This window comes from Phyllobates terribilis, unplaced genomic scaffold (genome assembly GCF_046119375.1).
Source record: "Phyllobates terribilis strain yellow unplaced genomic scaffold, ASM4611937v1 Scaffold_9__5_contigs__length_417890890, whole genome shotgun sequence".
Lineage (NCBI taxonomy): Eukaryota > Metazoa > Chordata > Amphibia > Anura > Dendrobatidae > Phyllobates > Phyllobates terribilis.
Window position 1 is genome coordinate 143,661,063 of NW_027362769.1, and position 17,122 is coordinate 143,678,184.

Below are 17,122 nucleotides of genomic sequence, written 5' to 3' on the forward strand. Positions count from 1 at the left end.
TGTGCTGAAACTAAAGAGAAGAAGCCACAAGCTTGATGACCAGTGGGAAAGGGAACCTTACACTGTGTTGAATTCCAGATTCAACAATAGGAAAACCTGTCTAATTAGCAAAGACGGAGGAAGAACAACTGCAACGATATCAAGAGACCATCTGAAGCTGTGCCCAAGTCCGCTGAAGCCCCAAGAGGAAGTGCCTCTCACCGTACCGGAGGAGCCTAAAGAAGAAGTACTCCATACTGTCTTAGGAGATTTCCCGGAAGATTGGCCTCAACTGGATGAAGCGGTAATAATACCTGTGATACACTTCTACCAGCAGCCAGAAGACTCTCCGCTGCAAGTAAGACCCCGGAAGAGCCTGCTCAGGAAGAATCCCCGGAAGAAGGATCACCGGCAGAAGCAGAGCCAGTAGGCCCAGTAACCAGTGTACTTGCCAGTCCCATAGAGAGGTTAAGGCAGTCTTGCAGTCCACCAACACATAGAGCGGAAAATAGCGCAAGCATCCACACTACACGCATCCCAGTACTACGTAGGTCATCGCGTAACACAAAAGGCCTAACCCCTGTCTGGTATAGAGAGTAAATAGAGAAACACTGACAGTATACATAGTTACCCCGTAGGATATGTTCTTGTAATAATTTCATTATTTATTTATTTATCTTGCCTTGCTAATGGACAATTAATGTGACACGGACACTTCTAATTGCATTTAGTTACCCATAAGGGTATATATAAAGACTTGTAGGCTAAGGACTGTGAGCAGCCCAAAAACTGTCATGTACATAGTTGCACTCCCTGGAGTGCCTTTTAAGCGACCACAGAGCAAAAACCTGTTTGGCGTGGCAGAAGTCGTGGTCCAACCCCAGATCGCTTGTGCCCTTCAGCCACGCCCAGGGCCTACGTGGAACGTTTACGGACAGGTCCCTCAAGCTACCTTTGCACTTTAACCAGTGAGAGGGATACCTTGTTGGGATCTCACTGGAACTGATTTGAGAAACTCTGAAGATACAATAATATAAAAGTATTATAATGTTACCTGTAACGTTCAAGAAAAATGCCTCCCATAAAGGGAAGAAATGTTATTGTTTAACCTGTTTTGAGAAAAATGCTTCAGTCCAGGTATACTGAGTTTTACTAGGGGGGATGTGGTGCCCTGTTGTGCATTGGTGCCACAGAACCCAGAAGGGTGCATGGATGGACTTCTCCACAAGAGGACCTCACACATTCACACACCTCCACCCTACCACCTCAGACCAGAAGAGGGAGCCCGTTAGGGATATATATAGGGAGGGTGGAGCCAGGCAGCTCAGTTAGTGTTTAGTGTTCAGTCTGCGAGTTCAGTCAAGGAGTCAGCTCAGTGAGTAGTGAGCTGAGAGCGTGCTGACGCTCAGAGAGCAGCGAAGAGGCAGCACGCTGGCTGCTGTGCTTAGGCGAGCCAAGGCCTACAGCACGTGTGAGGGCCCTGAGTGTGGCTGAAGGCGAGAGGAGAAGGAAGAAGTAGCGAGGGGGCAGAGAAGCATACTCACCCCGAGATATATACCGGACACCGGGTCCGTGCCTACGGGGACCCTTTTATACCCAGTAGGGACCACCGGAACCCCTGGAGGACCTAAGGTCCTAGGTTTACCAAACGCTGACTACAGTACCAGGGCTGGGAGTCACGGAGGCCCCAGCGTCCAGGGAGAGTGATCTCCAAGAGAAGGCCCTACCACCAGGTCAGCAGGTGCAAGGGAGAGAGAGACCGTAACCAAGCTAAGCCTAGTTCCAGGCAGGCCAGAAGCTTAGCGAGTAAAGCCACGGATCAGGAGGCCCTATACCCACTCACTGGGGAGAATCCAAAAGTGCGCCCTTCGTCCGGAGTACCCTGGACCGTGCCTGCATCATCACCAGTAAAGGTACTGAAGTTTACCCCCGTGTGAGTGTCCGTCTTTATTCCGGGACTGTCCTGCCGTCTCTCCCCACCATCTACCCCTACACTGCCCTGGAGCTAGCTCTACCTGTGGAGAGCCACACCATCCCTGCTGCTGTAACACCAGCTCCAGAGGACTGCTCCGCAGCGGCGGCTCTCTTTGGCCGCATTCCACAGGTGGCGTCACGAACACTTTCCAAATCCCCTATAAATATCCCCCCTTTTTACTGACCGCCCTGTGTTTCTTTCCTATGTGATTTTATGTGCACACTGCTTGGTGTCTTTTACTCTTGCACAAATAATTCAACAATAAATCTATGGATTTTATTGCAAGTCCTTCTACTGGCCGTTTTTTTTTTTTTTTTTTTTTTTCAACTTGCTAATAGACAACAGGGGTTGGAGAACTAAACTACTATACACCAGTGGATGGAGAACTAAACCTCTAGACCCCAAGTTTTGGAATCCCCAAGGCTTGCTGGACAAACCTCTGTACCTTACACTTCCTCCAGTGCTTCTGCCTCCTCCACCTGCGCCCTCAACCTCTGCCTTAATGAGACGCATGTTCCTACAGTGCAGAGAGAATTCCCCCCCCCCCCCCCACGTTCTTACTACGCAGTCAGGGCTCACCGCAATCAGGCAGTGTTTAAATTAATGTCTTGGATATCGCAGTCATACAGATCAAGAGTTGTGGACAGCTATTCATGCCGAGTTTGAGCAATGGCTTTCTCCACTGAACCTGGAGCCAGGGAAGGCCGTGTGCGATAACGGTGCAAACCTGGTGCATGCAACCTCACACATGTGCCTTGCATGGCTCGAATCTTCAACCTGATGGTACAGCAATTTCTCCGCCACTATCCCGGCCTGGATGCGCTGCTGCAGAAACCATGGTCTGTGTGCTCACTTACGCCATTAGCAACCCGCAGGTCATCGACTTGCGCGCTACAGAGACAACCGGTTGATATGCGATGTGTCGACATGGTGTAAATCAATTCTGCACATGTTGCAGCGACTGTGGCAGCAGCGACGAGTCCTGATGCAGCATCTTATATCGTATAGCATGGGCAAGCGCAATATGGGCGTGGTGCAAATCAAACTTGCAGAGTGTACACAGATAAAGGACCTCTGCACCCTTCTGCACATTTTCTAAATGGCTACTAAGACGGTTAGCGCTGACGATGCCATCATCAGCATCTCTATTCCGGTCATCTACAGGCTGGATCACACTTTGACCATTCTGCAGGAGGAGGTGGTGGTGGTCCCAGGGAAAGAGGAGGAAGCAGAGGAGGATGCGGAAGGGTTAACAATATCTCCGTAGTTCCGGTCTGTCGTCTCACAGGTGGTTGCCATGGGAGGAACAAATGGAGAAGGACGAGGAGGAAGAGGTGATGGATGTGCAACAGTTAGGAGATGAAGAAATAATGATTCCCTCTCTGTTGTCTGTGGTTGACAGGAGGGGATGGATGACGCAAGCTAGAGTGTTATCCCACCACCAACACTCTATGGACTTGGACCTCATGAAAGAGATCGACCCATGAGCGCCTTCTTGCAGCACTATCTGCAACATGATTGTTGCCCGTATTGTTAGGATTCGAAATAGTGCTGACTACTAGGTTGCCAGTCTCTTCAATTCATAGTACAAAAGTAAATTTTGCCAGTTGCTCCCTCCCTGGAAAGTGACACGCCCATGCTGAAGTATCAAAACATGTTTGAAGACCATCTTGAGTGGTTTTCCCCAAGACAGCAGTGAGGCACACAGTGTGCATTCAGTGATAGATTTCCAACCCAGGAACATTGTGTCATCAATGCAAAAATATTAGCAGCCTTGCAGCGCTGAGGTCTTGGGTTCCAATCCCACCAAAGACAACATCTGCAAGGAGTTTTTATGTTCTCCCTGTGTTTGCGAGGGTTTCCTCTGGGTACTAATTTTTCTACCCACCCTCCAAAGACATACTGATAGGAAATTTAGATTGTGAGACAAAATGGGGACAGTGCCACTAATGTCTGTAAATATCTGTAAAGCGCTGTGGAATTATTGGCACTACATAAGTGAGTAAAATAAATAGAAATTGATGCCACTTTAGTGGTATCTGCCCATAATTTTTGAAAATGTTGGGTATCCTTCATTTGTGTTGCCTGAATTTGCAGAGCTCTCAGAGCACCAGGCCTACACCTCTCGCTCATCCACCAGTTACTGATCAAACATTAAACTAGAAATACTACTCCAAGCCCTGTCCAATGCTTAAATGTGGCATGGTTTCAGGACCACGCTATTAACACACAGAATTTATATTGTGACATTTTTACTACTGGCTGGAGCACAATACTAGCACAAAATAATTTAAAAGATAAAATGTGGCCTGGTTTATGTAGCATGGTAGCAACAAAAAAAAAATAGAAATTTTACTGTGGACAAGCCTTGGCTACACCAGAATCTCAGTACAAAAGAATTACCTCAGATGTGGCCTACTTTTTGTAGCACGGTAGTGACAGAACAATTTTATATTTTATCATGTCAACCCCTGTATGGAGAAGAATATTGGCACCAAAGAGTTAAAAGATGAAATGTAGCCTGCTTTATATACCATGGTAGTAAGAAAACCAACTTCGAGTTTTTATCATGTGTACTCCTGTGTGGAGAACAATATCAGCACCCAAAAAATTCAAACTGATATCTGGCCTGCTGTATGACATTACTAACAGAAGAAATAATATTTTTAATGTGGATCAGGCCTATATAACATAGAATATATGCTCCAAACAATTTCAAACTAAGATCTCCCCTACTGTATCACATTAGTAACAGAAAGATACTTTTTTTACTCTGCACAAGCTTTGCATACAGCTAAATTACACCGCCACACAATGACAAGGTGAGATATGGCGTGCTGAATCACGTTAGCAACTGAAAAAAAATAGATTTTTAAAGGTGTACTCATGCATGGAGCACAATAGAAGCAGTGCACAACAGAGTTCTATGACATGTGCCCTGCTGTCTTTGTCTGGACCTCACTAATGGCACAAGAAAAAAAGAAATAAAATCTGCTGGAAGGTTGATTTCTCAGCCACACAGGACATTAGCTATCTAAACTATCTGACTTAGAAGCAACCGCCTATCTAAAATCGCTCAGTATCCAGGAGCATCCTCTCTGATCTCTTATAGTCCCAAAATAGTGCTAAAAGAACATGTCTGCTCTCTATATAGAGAAGGACATGTGATTTCAGCAGCCAGTGGCATAAGCCCTTGTCTGGACATTGTGGATGGTTCCTGCACCCTGATTGGCTAGCCGCAACTTTCACACACAGTTATGAAAAAAAAAAATATTATAAGCACGCCGCTCCTCTGAGCTCTCCCCACCCCCTCCCCTCCCTCATCAAACACTTCCACCCCCCCTCCCCCGCTCATCATACACCACCATTATCCTAGCCAAAGTGATAAAAATACTTTAGTGGCAACGCAATAATTTCCTGCACTTTTACCGACTTTTTACCGAATTTTGCCAATTTTAAGAAAAAATGCTTGTGTCCAATCACAAATACGAATGTGCAATATTCGTGCCGAATTTGAAATTGGCAATCATTTTCAAACCTATTCGCTCATCTCTGCTGCTCATGTGATATTTGATGCTGTGCATGCATTTTTTCCATTATTATGATTATATATAATATATTATTGCTTTTTAAGGATTATATGTAGATGAATTTAAAAATAAGATGAGAAAAAAAACAGTATTAGAAATACTTTGCACCAATGAATTTCATTTTGGAATTTTATTACCAGAGATGTGTTGGTCACTATGGCTATTTTATAATGTATTGTGTAATGAACACATAGATTGCTATTCCTGCAAAAATCTATAGTTATTTCGTGGAACAGTAATTGACTAATTATGATGTAGTGAATGTATAATTAGTTGCAATGTTGGAAATGCTGCACATTTCCCAACAGACACAATTACAATCATTAATGGGCATGTATGACTGTATCCTACAAGTCCCCCATCCTATCCTTTCTCTGGTTTGCATGGTTGATCATGTCCATAAGGGGTCTAGATGTAGTAGCCAATTAATAATAAAGTTTTATACTCTGGGTGATTGACATTTTTAGTCCATAGTCACCTAATGTATATTCCTGAAAGATTTCTAGAGACGCTCACTTCGGCCATGCATTCCGTCTCCATTTGCTGTGTGCAAAGAAGTCCATGGGAAATGTTTAGGTCTTTGGATTGGATGATACTCCTCGTGATGCCTCTAGGGTCCCTTGTTCATATATAGAAATAATAGAGATGAGCGAATCTTCTGAAATTTGAATTCACCAGCTTTTCATAATTTTTGGTTTCATTTTTTTAAAATTAATTGTGATTTATAGTGCATAGTACGCAAAGCTTCCAGTTTCCCTGTATAAAAGGGCAGGTGGTAAAGTCCTGGGCTGGAAATGTCAGTATGGTGGCTAGCCTCTCTGATGTAAATCCTGGAAATTTACGTTCCAGCAAAAAAAATGGGATGCTGAGAAGTTTTTACTGAGACTGGATTTTGGGCCCAGGTTTTAGGAGCGACCAGAAGAACTTGGGTGGGAATGGTCGAACCCTTAGTACAGTCTGGTCTTTGCAGTTCCTGCAAAAGGCAGCTGAACTGTCTCAGATCTGAGGTAGTGGACCTAGAGTGTGCGCTCTAATGGTGAAAAGACCATGCTGAAGCCGTTGCAGTAACTAACTTACCCTGAAAAAACTATGCACATTGTACTGTGCCTACCCTGAAAGGACTGTTTTTCTTTTGTTATTAGATATTTTCTTTTGGCAGAAGAAAAGCCATTTTGTTTATCTTTGGAGGTTTATAAGATTTCATAAACCAAAGACTGTTTTGTAGCAGAACAAAGTGCCTGTGTACCCCTTATCACTGCTAGAAAGCTAGAATTCCTACACCTTTAAAAGTTGTGTGTAACACTCTGGGATCTCCTAGGACTGTATCCAATCCCTTTCAAGCTCATTAGTGCAAACTTAGCCTTAGTAATGTCAAAGTGACCTCCACATATATGGCTGGGTAAACAAATGGTAATCGGAGGTAACCAACAGCCTAAACTTCTTCGCTGCTGTGCAATCACGCACTATATGTACAACTTTTTCATTGTTTTATTGTTTTCTCTCCCTATCTCTATGGTTAAGCTATTGTTTTATAGCGGCTATATCCGGCCCCCCCGATTTAGCTGTGCGATACCATGTGTAGTGATAGCTGCAAGGCATTATGGGGAACCCTTCCTGGTCACCCACGATATCATGTGAGCCTTTTATGAGCCTTTTATTGCAGATGCATTCTTCTGCAATGTGTAAAATGACGAAGGACATTTTAGACCAGCGAATCGCATATTTGTTTGAGTTTGCTGGGTTCAGCTTATTCCAAAAAATTTGGCACAAATTTGATCTCTGATAGATAATTTTTGCATAATAATGAAATATATTAACCATCTAACACTGCCATACACTCTGAAATGGTGCCAAAATAATACTTCTACACAGTGCTAATATAAAAATGCTGATACAGTGCCCATATGCTGTAATGTTTTGCTACGACATACACTGATTATTTTCTACTATGCTGCACTCAATGGTGGGGCAATTTTCTGCCCTTTTCAGTCAGAAAGATGACAAAAGGAAAAAACTGTTAAACTGTTGGCAACAATGCCAGCAGAAAGGTTCCAACCACATTTTTTTTTTAAAGATTTTTCAGATATATTTCATTTTTTTTTAATATAATATATCTTTAATATTTACTTATATTTGAGATTAACTATGAGATGTCCTGAATGCTGATAAAGGAAAGTTGGAAATAGTAAATAACTACCAGAAGTGAGCATGTCAGTACTCTTCTTCTTATTGACCAAGAAGGATCACTTTAAATTGGATCAGTCACCAAATTTCATAATACTATCTGCAAAACATCATGAAATAGATGTTTTACACCTAATGAGGCTGGTATACTTACTTTTTTAAAATCCATTTTAGAACAGCTGTATAATCCTGCAATAAAAATGAGTCTTTTATGTGTCCGGCTTTCAGAAGCATACGAGTACAACCCCTTTATATAAAGTGAATAGTAAAGTCGTGGCAGTCAAACCTGTTGGAGTATACAACAGCTGCAGGCTTGTGCTGCGGGGGAGACTATTATGCACTGTGTGAACTGTTAGAATCTGTGTAGTCTGTACTTTATGACCTCCTGTTTTCGTTATGTCAGTTCTTCCCGGTATCCTCCATGTTGTGGTGATAAAGATAATATTTGCTGTATTCCCCAATTAAACAGATCATTCTCTCACAATGAGTACTGATGATTCTGCTGAAATCTGCAGCAAACCCCTTATCAGACAGTTTTTTTTTTTTTTGTTTGTTTTTTTCAGATGTTTGCTGCCTATTCATCATTTGCAACTTGGTAAAAGTCGAAAGAAAATGTTGCACAATTGTACTACAATTCCCACTTGGAATGTTTTTGGCATGCCAAAATTTTTTTACACAAATGTTAAATTTACATGCACCATTTTAATGGATTGTACAACGTTTTGCTCTTAAAAGGTAAAAGACGTTAATAAAGAGCATTTCTGATTTTGTACAAAATTCATGAATCCGCGTACAAACATTTTGACGAATTCGGCACAATAAATAGTGGAGACTAATTTTACAAGATAAAAAAAAAAAAAAAGAGAAAGTCACTTGAAAAAAATAAATACAAATGATGAATCGATTTGTCTTTTTAGATTGTCGATTTAGATTTGGCACCCATCAAGTTTAAGTACATAATGTGGAATATCTCCTGAAAAAAATGAATCAAGTGAAACAGTTTTTTGTATAGAGACTTGTGTTAAATACAAAAGAGCAAATGATAAACTAGAATTTAAAACAAAAAAACAATGGGAGGGGAAAATAGAAAAACCTAAAGCTTGCTGTGTGACTGGTATTGGCACCTTTACATTAATTTAGTATGGAAACACATTTTGACTCGTCTGTGGTAAATCACAGAAGAGATTCACCTGTGATTAATTGTTGGTGCCCATGTGACATGAATTACCCATTGAATGATGACTTCAGTGTTTTAAAAAGCCACTTGGTAGGCCCGTTTCCTATGTCACAATGGCAAAGACAAAGGAGCAGTCTGAGGATATCAGAACTGCTACTATTAGCAAACACAAGACTTCCAAAGGGTATAAGGCCATCTCCAAAGACCTTTGTATCCCAATTTCCACAGTGTGCAATGTTATTAACAAGTTTGCCAAGCATGGAATCGTCAAGAACCTCCCTGGGCGTTGGGGAAAGAGGAAAATTGTCAAGTGATGTCTTCGAAAGTTGGTGCAAATGGTGGAAAAAAAAACACCATGTCAAACATCCAAAGACCTGAAGACCAACATGGAACAGTCTGGGGTCATGGTTTCAACAAGTACCATACGGCGCACACAAAACCAAGCAGAGATTTATGGATAAAGACCAAGGAAGAAACCATTGCTGAAGAAAAGACCTAAAAAGGAATGACTGATCTTTGCCAAAGAGTACATAGACAAACCACAATCCTTCTGGGAAAATGTTCTGTGGACAGATGAAACAAAAATAGAGCTTTTTGACAATGCAAAGCAACAGTTTGTTTACAGACCGCACAATGAAGCTTATAAAGAAAAAACACCTTACCAACAGTTAAGCATGGTGTACGAGCTGGCTGCATCTGGCACTGGAGGCCTTGACCGGATCACAGGAATCATGAAATCAGAGAATTATCAAGAGATTTTAGAGCGAAATCCTACCCAGTGTAAGAAAACTTTGGTTTAAGTCAAAGATCATGGGTCCTCCAGCAAGACAATGACCTAAAGCACTCATCCAAAAGTACACAGGAATGGTTTAAAAGAAAAAATGGACTGTTATAAAATGGCCAGCAATGCATCCTGACCTCTATCCCATTGAAAATCTTTGGGGTGAGCTGAAATCTGCCATTGGGAAAAAGAACTCTGCAAACATTCAAGAGCTTGAACAAACTGCAAAGATAGAGAGGGAGAAAATTCCAGCTGAGAAGTGCAAGAAGCCTATAGATGGCTACAAAAAATGTTTGGAGGCTGTTAGCAATGCCAAAGGGTGTGCAACCAAGTATTAATTAGGGGTGTCTTTATTGCTGCACATGTTTATACTGATTTTTGCTTTAAAATTGCAACATGGAAGCTGAAAATCAATGTCTTATTGTTGTATTACTTTCGACCACTAATTAAAAAATCCTGAGAATATAACTTTGGTACATATCCATTTTATTTCTGAAGATGTTGTACAGTATATGACATGGAATTAAAAAATCCTGAGGATTAGTGATGAGTGAGCATGCTTGCTACTGCTCGGTGTTTGCCTGAGCATCTCATTGCTTGAGATGCTCGGAGCTCACCAAGTACTACCGAGATGCTCGGGCGGATGCTCGGGTCCCCTCCCTGCATGTTTGGCACTCTTTAGAGCGCCAATAAACATGCAGGGATTGTCTGCCACACACTGTAATGCAGCAGCCATGTTGGTTGTGGCATTACAGTGATTGGCTGGCCGCACAGCGTTATCGGGTCTATATCAGACCTGGCGCCACCATGCTCGTTACAGTCTACTCCGGAATCAGGCAGTGTAGGGAGAAGTGCTGCTGAGCTAGGGAGAGATTTGCTTGTTTCTTAGTGAGTGTAGGTATGTCATCATATATTATTCACATATCCATCTCAACTAACAGTCCTTCTGAGGACTAATCCAGCTGCATAGATATCAGTGCCAGGCAGGCAGACAGTGTATGTGGCAGACTGCAGTGCATATAGCAAGAGGGTCCATTCCAGTTCTGTCTGCTGCTGGTGCTTTTACAGATATTTCTAGAAATAGCCTCAGGTATCAGGAAACAAATAATTTTTTTTTGGATCTTAATCCTGATTATTTGCTTAAAAAGCAATCCAGAGAACAACGCTTTTCTGCTCTATTTGCTAGTTGGCACTGCAGAATACAGCCAGATCCTTTCCATATTACAGCGCTAAAAATCCAGCTATTTAAAACTGTGGTTTGTCCATCACATGGATCACATATAAGTGCGCTGAAAATTCTGCCATTTCTGGCCTCCATTGAAATTTTGTTGCAGTGTGTTAGTGAAATTTTTGACACCAGGTCGCTGTTAAAATTAGTTACCTACAGGCCAGCTATTTAAAACTGTGGTTTTCCATCACATGGATCCCATGTCACCTCGGTTCAAATCCAGCTATTTGTAGTGAACGTGCAAAATATTGTCCTCCATTTAATATGGGCAAGACGCATGGCGAGGGACGGGGAAGTTGACATGGTGCATGCAGAGGATGATGCAAAGGCCGGGGGCTAGATGAAATTGTGCCACAGCAAACACCCACATCTTCTCGCTCGACCTTCCTGTCCTAATGAATAGGGGACCGCAGAACACCACTATTGAACACAGAGCAGTGTGAAAAGGTTATTGGTTGGATAGGAGATAATGCTTCCAGCCACTTAGCCACCACCACCACCCTGTCTTCCACACGGTCAAGTCTCAGTAGCCGTGAGTCTGGACTGCATATTCCTTACCATGATCCTCCTTCCTACCACCATGCCGAGTGCCCGGAGACAACTGATCCCACACTTGGACACTCCGAAGAGCTGTTCACTTTTCCATTTATAGATTCGGGCCTCTCGCCCGGTCCACTTGAAGCAGGGCAAGAGGAGATCGCATGTAAATATTTGAGCAGCCACGGTCACATGAAGGCAACGGTGGGAAAGTGTCACAAGAGGTGGATGATGATGAGACACAATTGTCAAAGTCAGGTGGAGGACTAGGGTGCAGAAGTGAAAGACGAGGTGGTGGATGATATAGTAACTGACCCAACCTGGCAGAGGGACATACAGAGCGAGGACAGCAGCACACAGGGGGAGGGAGGCGTAGCACCACAACAGGCAGGAAGAAGCAGTGTGGTGGCCGCAGACAGAAGGCGGGCAACCGTTCCCCGCAACATCAACACAACGTAAGTTGCCAGTACAATTGTTAGGTCTTCCCGAGTCTGGTTGATTTTTAAAGACTCTGCCGATAACGCCAAAAAGGCCATTTGCACCACCTGCCAGGCCAGCATCAGCAGGGGTAGCAAAACTAGCAGCCTTACCACCAACAGCATGATCAGGCACATGGCAGCAAAGCACCCAACTAAGTGGGCCGAACCCCAGGGACCAGGAATATATATATGCGGGTGGCACCACTGCTTCTTCCCCTGTTGTGCGTGCAAGCCAATCCTCTGTCCATGGTGCATGCGAAGAAGCCTCCTGCCCTGCACCTGTCATTGCACACTCAAGTAGCACCATCAGCAAGCATGTCCTTGTCCCAGCGCAGCATTCAGTTGTCTCTACCCCAGTCCTTGGAACGCAAGCGCAAATACGCTGCCAACGCCCCTCAGGCTACACTACTAAATTCACACATTTCGCGACTGCTTGCGCTCGAAATGTTGCCTTTTATGCTCGTGGAGACGGAAGCTTTCCGCAACCTGATGGCGGCCGTCCCTCGGTACTCGGTCCCCAGCCACCACTATTTCTCTCGGTGTGCTGTCCCCGCATTACACGAGCACGTGTCCCACAACATTAGCCGCGCCCTCAACAACGCAGTTACTGGGAAAGTCCACCTAACCACTGACACGTGGACAAGTGCTTGTGGGCAGGGACGGTACATCTCGCTGACGGCACACTGGGTTAACATTGTTATGTTCTGCTACCAGAGCTAAGGAAAGAGAGGAGATCTGTCCCTACGATAGAACTCAGCTGAATCCCTACGATGTAACAGGGGACCTGATCCTGCGATCAGACCTGCTAAAGTCCTAAGCTAGTCTGTACGGAGACCTATAGATGTGGGGAAGTAATCCCTACAAGTACTAAGGACTGGGAGGAAAATGGGACACCTCCTAACAGAAATAGTAGCAGACAGACGTACAAACAAAATATATAGAACATAGAGGTCCGTAGACCAAGCAAACTAACAGAGTTAGATACAGGGCACAGGCTAGCTAGAAAGTAGTTAAACAATGAAGTCCAGCAAAGCCAGAAGGGCGGAGCAGGATTAAATAGGCCAACAAGGTCATGTGACCAGCAAAGGAAAAAAACTAAACAAGGTTCTAACAGTACCCCCCTTCTAAGAGGATCCTCCGGATCCCCTAGGACCAGGCTTATCAGGAAATCTCCTGTGAAATGCTCTGATAAGTCTGGACGCGGAAACATCATCCGACCTCACCCAAGAGTTATCCTCGGGTCCGAAACCTTTCCAGGCCACAAGATACTGCAAACTACCTCTATACTGTCTAGAGTTAAGGATGCGAGAAATTTCATATTCCCCGTCCTCCACCACCGGAGGAACAGAGGCAGAGGCGTCACAATCCGATACAACAGCTTTTTTTAACAGAGAGACATGAAATACCGGATTAATTCTCCAGGAGGTAGGAACCTCCAACCTAACAGCAGATTGGTTGACAACCTGAAGCACCTTAAAGGGCCCTACAAACTTGGGACCCAATTTCTTAGAAGGAATCCTCAACCGCAGATTCCTAGAGGACAACCAAACCATGTCACCAACAGCGAACAAAACCTCCTGTCGTTTCCTATCAAAGTAGTCTTTAGATTTTCTGTTGGCCTCCTGAAGATTACCACGCACATCCGTCCAAACTCTCTCCAAATCACCGGAAAAATTCTCCTCCTCAGGCACGGCAGATCCCAACTTGGAGAACGACCCAAACGACGGATGTCTCCCAGAACAACAAAAAAAAGGCGAACAACCAGCAGAAGAAGATGTATGATTGTTCAGAGCAAATTCAGCAAGTGGCAGAAACTCAGACCACCCCTCTTGATTGTCTGCCACAAAACAACGCAAGAACTGCTCAACATCCTGGTTTTTCCTTTCTGTCTGGCCATTAGATTCAGGATGATATCCGGACGAGAACGACAAATGAACTCCCAACCTGTCACAAAAGGCACGCCAAAAACGAGCCACGAACTGAGGACCTCTATCAGAAACAATGTCAGTAGGAACGCCATGAAGTCTGACAATTTCCTTGACAAAGGCCTTAGCGAGAGTTTTAGCGCAGGGCAGTTTGACGAAGGGAACCAAGTGACACATCTTGCTAAAACTGTCCACGACCACCCAGATGACAGTAAAACCCTCAGAGGGGGGAAGGTCAGTTATAAAGTCCATAGCCAAATGTGTCCAAGGAGCACTGGGAACCTCCAAAGGACAAAGCAACCCCGCAGCAGGAGTATGTGAGGATCTAGCACAAATAGTACATTGGCGCACCCACTTAATGACTTCCTTCTGCCATCCAGGCCACCAAAAACTGCGACCCACCAGTCTCTTGGTCTCAGAGATTCCGGGATGACCTGCCAACCGAGATTCGTGACACTCAACAAACAAATCTCTCCTAAAGGTCCCAGGCACAAACAACCTCCCATGAGGAGTGTTAGATGGGGCATTCTCCTGTGCTTTAAGAATCTCATCTTCCAAAACGGAGTCCAAAGCAGCTATCACAACACCTTCTTGTAAAATGTTCTCCTCTTTCTCAGCACCGACTATGGGAGAAAAACTGCGAGACAAGGCATCCGCCTTAACATTCTTAGTACCAGGGATGTAAGTAACGGAGAAATTCAACCGCGAGAAAAACAGTGCCCACCTAGCCTGACGGGCATTCAGGCGCTTGGCAGCATCAAGATATATCAGATTTTTATGATCCGTAAGAACCTGAACGGGAAATTCCGCACCTTCCAAGAAGTGGCGCCAGTGTTCAAATGCGAGTTTAATAGCCAATAATTTCCGATTACCAATATCGTAATTCAGTTCAGTCTCCGAAAATTTTTTTGAAAAAAAGGCACAGGGATGTAATCCATCCCCGTTATCCTGAGACAATACTGCGCCAACCCCCACAGAGGAAGCATCAACCTCAACCAAAAACGGCTTAGTCACATCAGGCTGCATAAGGATGGGAGCAGAGGTGAACCTCTCCTTGAGATACACAAAAGCTTCAATGGCCTCAGAAGACCACTGAACCGCATCAGCACCTTTCCTGGTGAGAGCGGTCAGAGGTTTGACAATACTAGAAAAATTTTTTATGAATTTTCTGTAATAATTGGCGAAACCCAAAAACCTCTGTATCGATTTCAAACCAATAGGCCTAGGCCATTCCTGTACAGCTTGAACTTTAACCGGGTCCATTTCAAAACCTTCGCTGGAGATAATGTAGCCCAAAAAACTAATTCTCTGTACAGCGAACTCACATTTCTCCAGCTTAGCAAAAAGCGAATTGTCCATTAACAACTGTAATACCTCACGTACGCTCCGCCAATGAGACTCCAGATCCAGCGAATAAATCAAAATGTCATCCAAATACACAACCACATTTTTGCCGATCAAAGGTCTAAGGATGTCATTAATAAGATTCTGAAAAAATGCAGGAGCATTAGTAAGACCAAAAGGCATAACCAGATTCTCAAAATGACCCACAGGAGTGTTAAAAGCAGTCTTCCATTCGTCACCCTCCTTCATGCGCAACAGATTGTATGCCCCCTTAAGGTCAATTTTAGAGAACCACTTGGCCCCCATTAACTGGTTAAACAGATCAGGAATCAATGGCAGTGGGTAAGGATTGCGTACAGTAATTTTGTTAATCTCACGAAAATCCAGACAAGGACGTAAACCGCCGTCCTTTTTTTTTTACAAAAAAAAATCCAACCGCCACAGGAGACTTAGAGGGCCTAATGTGACCGGCGGCCAAACTTGTCTGTATGTATTCCTCCAAAGCCTTTCTCTCAGGAATAGTAAGGTTAAATAAACGACTTTTAGGAAGAGTCGCTCCAGGGACAAATTCAATAGAACAATCATAGTCTCTATGGGGAGGCAAAACCTGCGATTCCTTCTCAGAAAAAACTCTCCAAAAATCCTGAATAGGAACAGGCAATTCTCCCCTATCCAAAGCTGCAATACGCCCGTTACAACACTTGTCATAACATTTATGGCTCCAGGATTTAATTTCACTGGTAGACCAATCCAGTACAGGATTGTGAAATTTTAACCAGGGCAATCCCAATATTACTGGAGAAGGCAAGTTATTCAACACTACCAAATCCAATTTCTCATGGTGAACACCATTAATAGTGAGAGGAAATTCACAGACCTTGAGAGTAATATTCTTCAAAGGGGAACCATCCACAGAGACCACAGCAATGGGGGATGATAAAGGTTCGGGTTTTAAATTGAGTCTTTCCAAGAATCCCCCATCAATAACATTCAGAGTAGACCCACAATCAACAAACACCCGAAATTCCATTAATTTTTCCTGAGCAATCGTGGAAGCAGCTAAAAATACACCCTTGGAATTTAAACAGGCAATACGGGCATGACTGAGAAAAAAAAATGGTTTCTTGATACGAAGCTCACAGTCTTTAATCAAATGACCAGATTTTCCGCAATAGAAACACAAGCCTTCAGAAAATCTGCGATCCTTTTTCTTGAGAGCGAGGTGCCATCGCTCCAATCTCCATCGATTCACCACTGTTAGTACACACATTCTCATAACCAGAAACTGACATAGCAGAGGATTTGCTCTCATTAACCCTTGCACGCAGTCTCCTATCCACCCGTATAGCTAATTGCATAGCCTGTTGCAAATCTTCAGGTGTAGGATAAGCAATTAGCAGGTCTTTAACCCTTTCACTGAGCCCAGCAAGAAATAGACTTTTCAGAGCAGAATCGTTCCACCCTGTTTGAGTAGACCATCGACGGAAATGAGTACAATATTTTTCCACATTACCTGATCCCTGTCTCAAACGTCTTAACTCAGTCTCAGCTGATGCGACACGATCAGGATCATCATATAATAGTCCCAAAGCAGAAAAAAAACTATCCACTGATCTGAAGCATGTATCACTAGGTTGCAAAGAAAAGGCCCACTCCTGAGGCTCTTTGCGCAAAAGTGACATTATAAACCCTATGCGCTGGGATTCATCCCCAGAGGACTTGGGTCTCAAACGAAAATACAATAAGCAAGCATTTTTAAATGAAAAAAATTCTCGGTGTTCACCAAAAAATAAATCCGGCAAACGTACCTTAGGCTCCAAGAAATGTGCTCCAGGACAGTTACTCACGTGCTGACGGAGCTCAGTCACCTCCAAAGAGAGTCCCTGCAGGTGTTTAGCCAAATCCAGAACCGACACCATGATG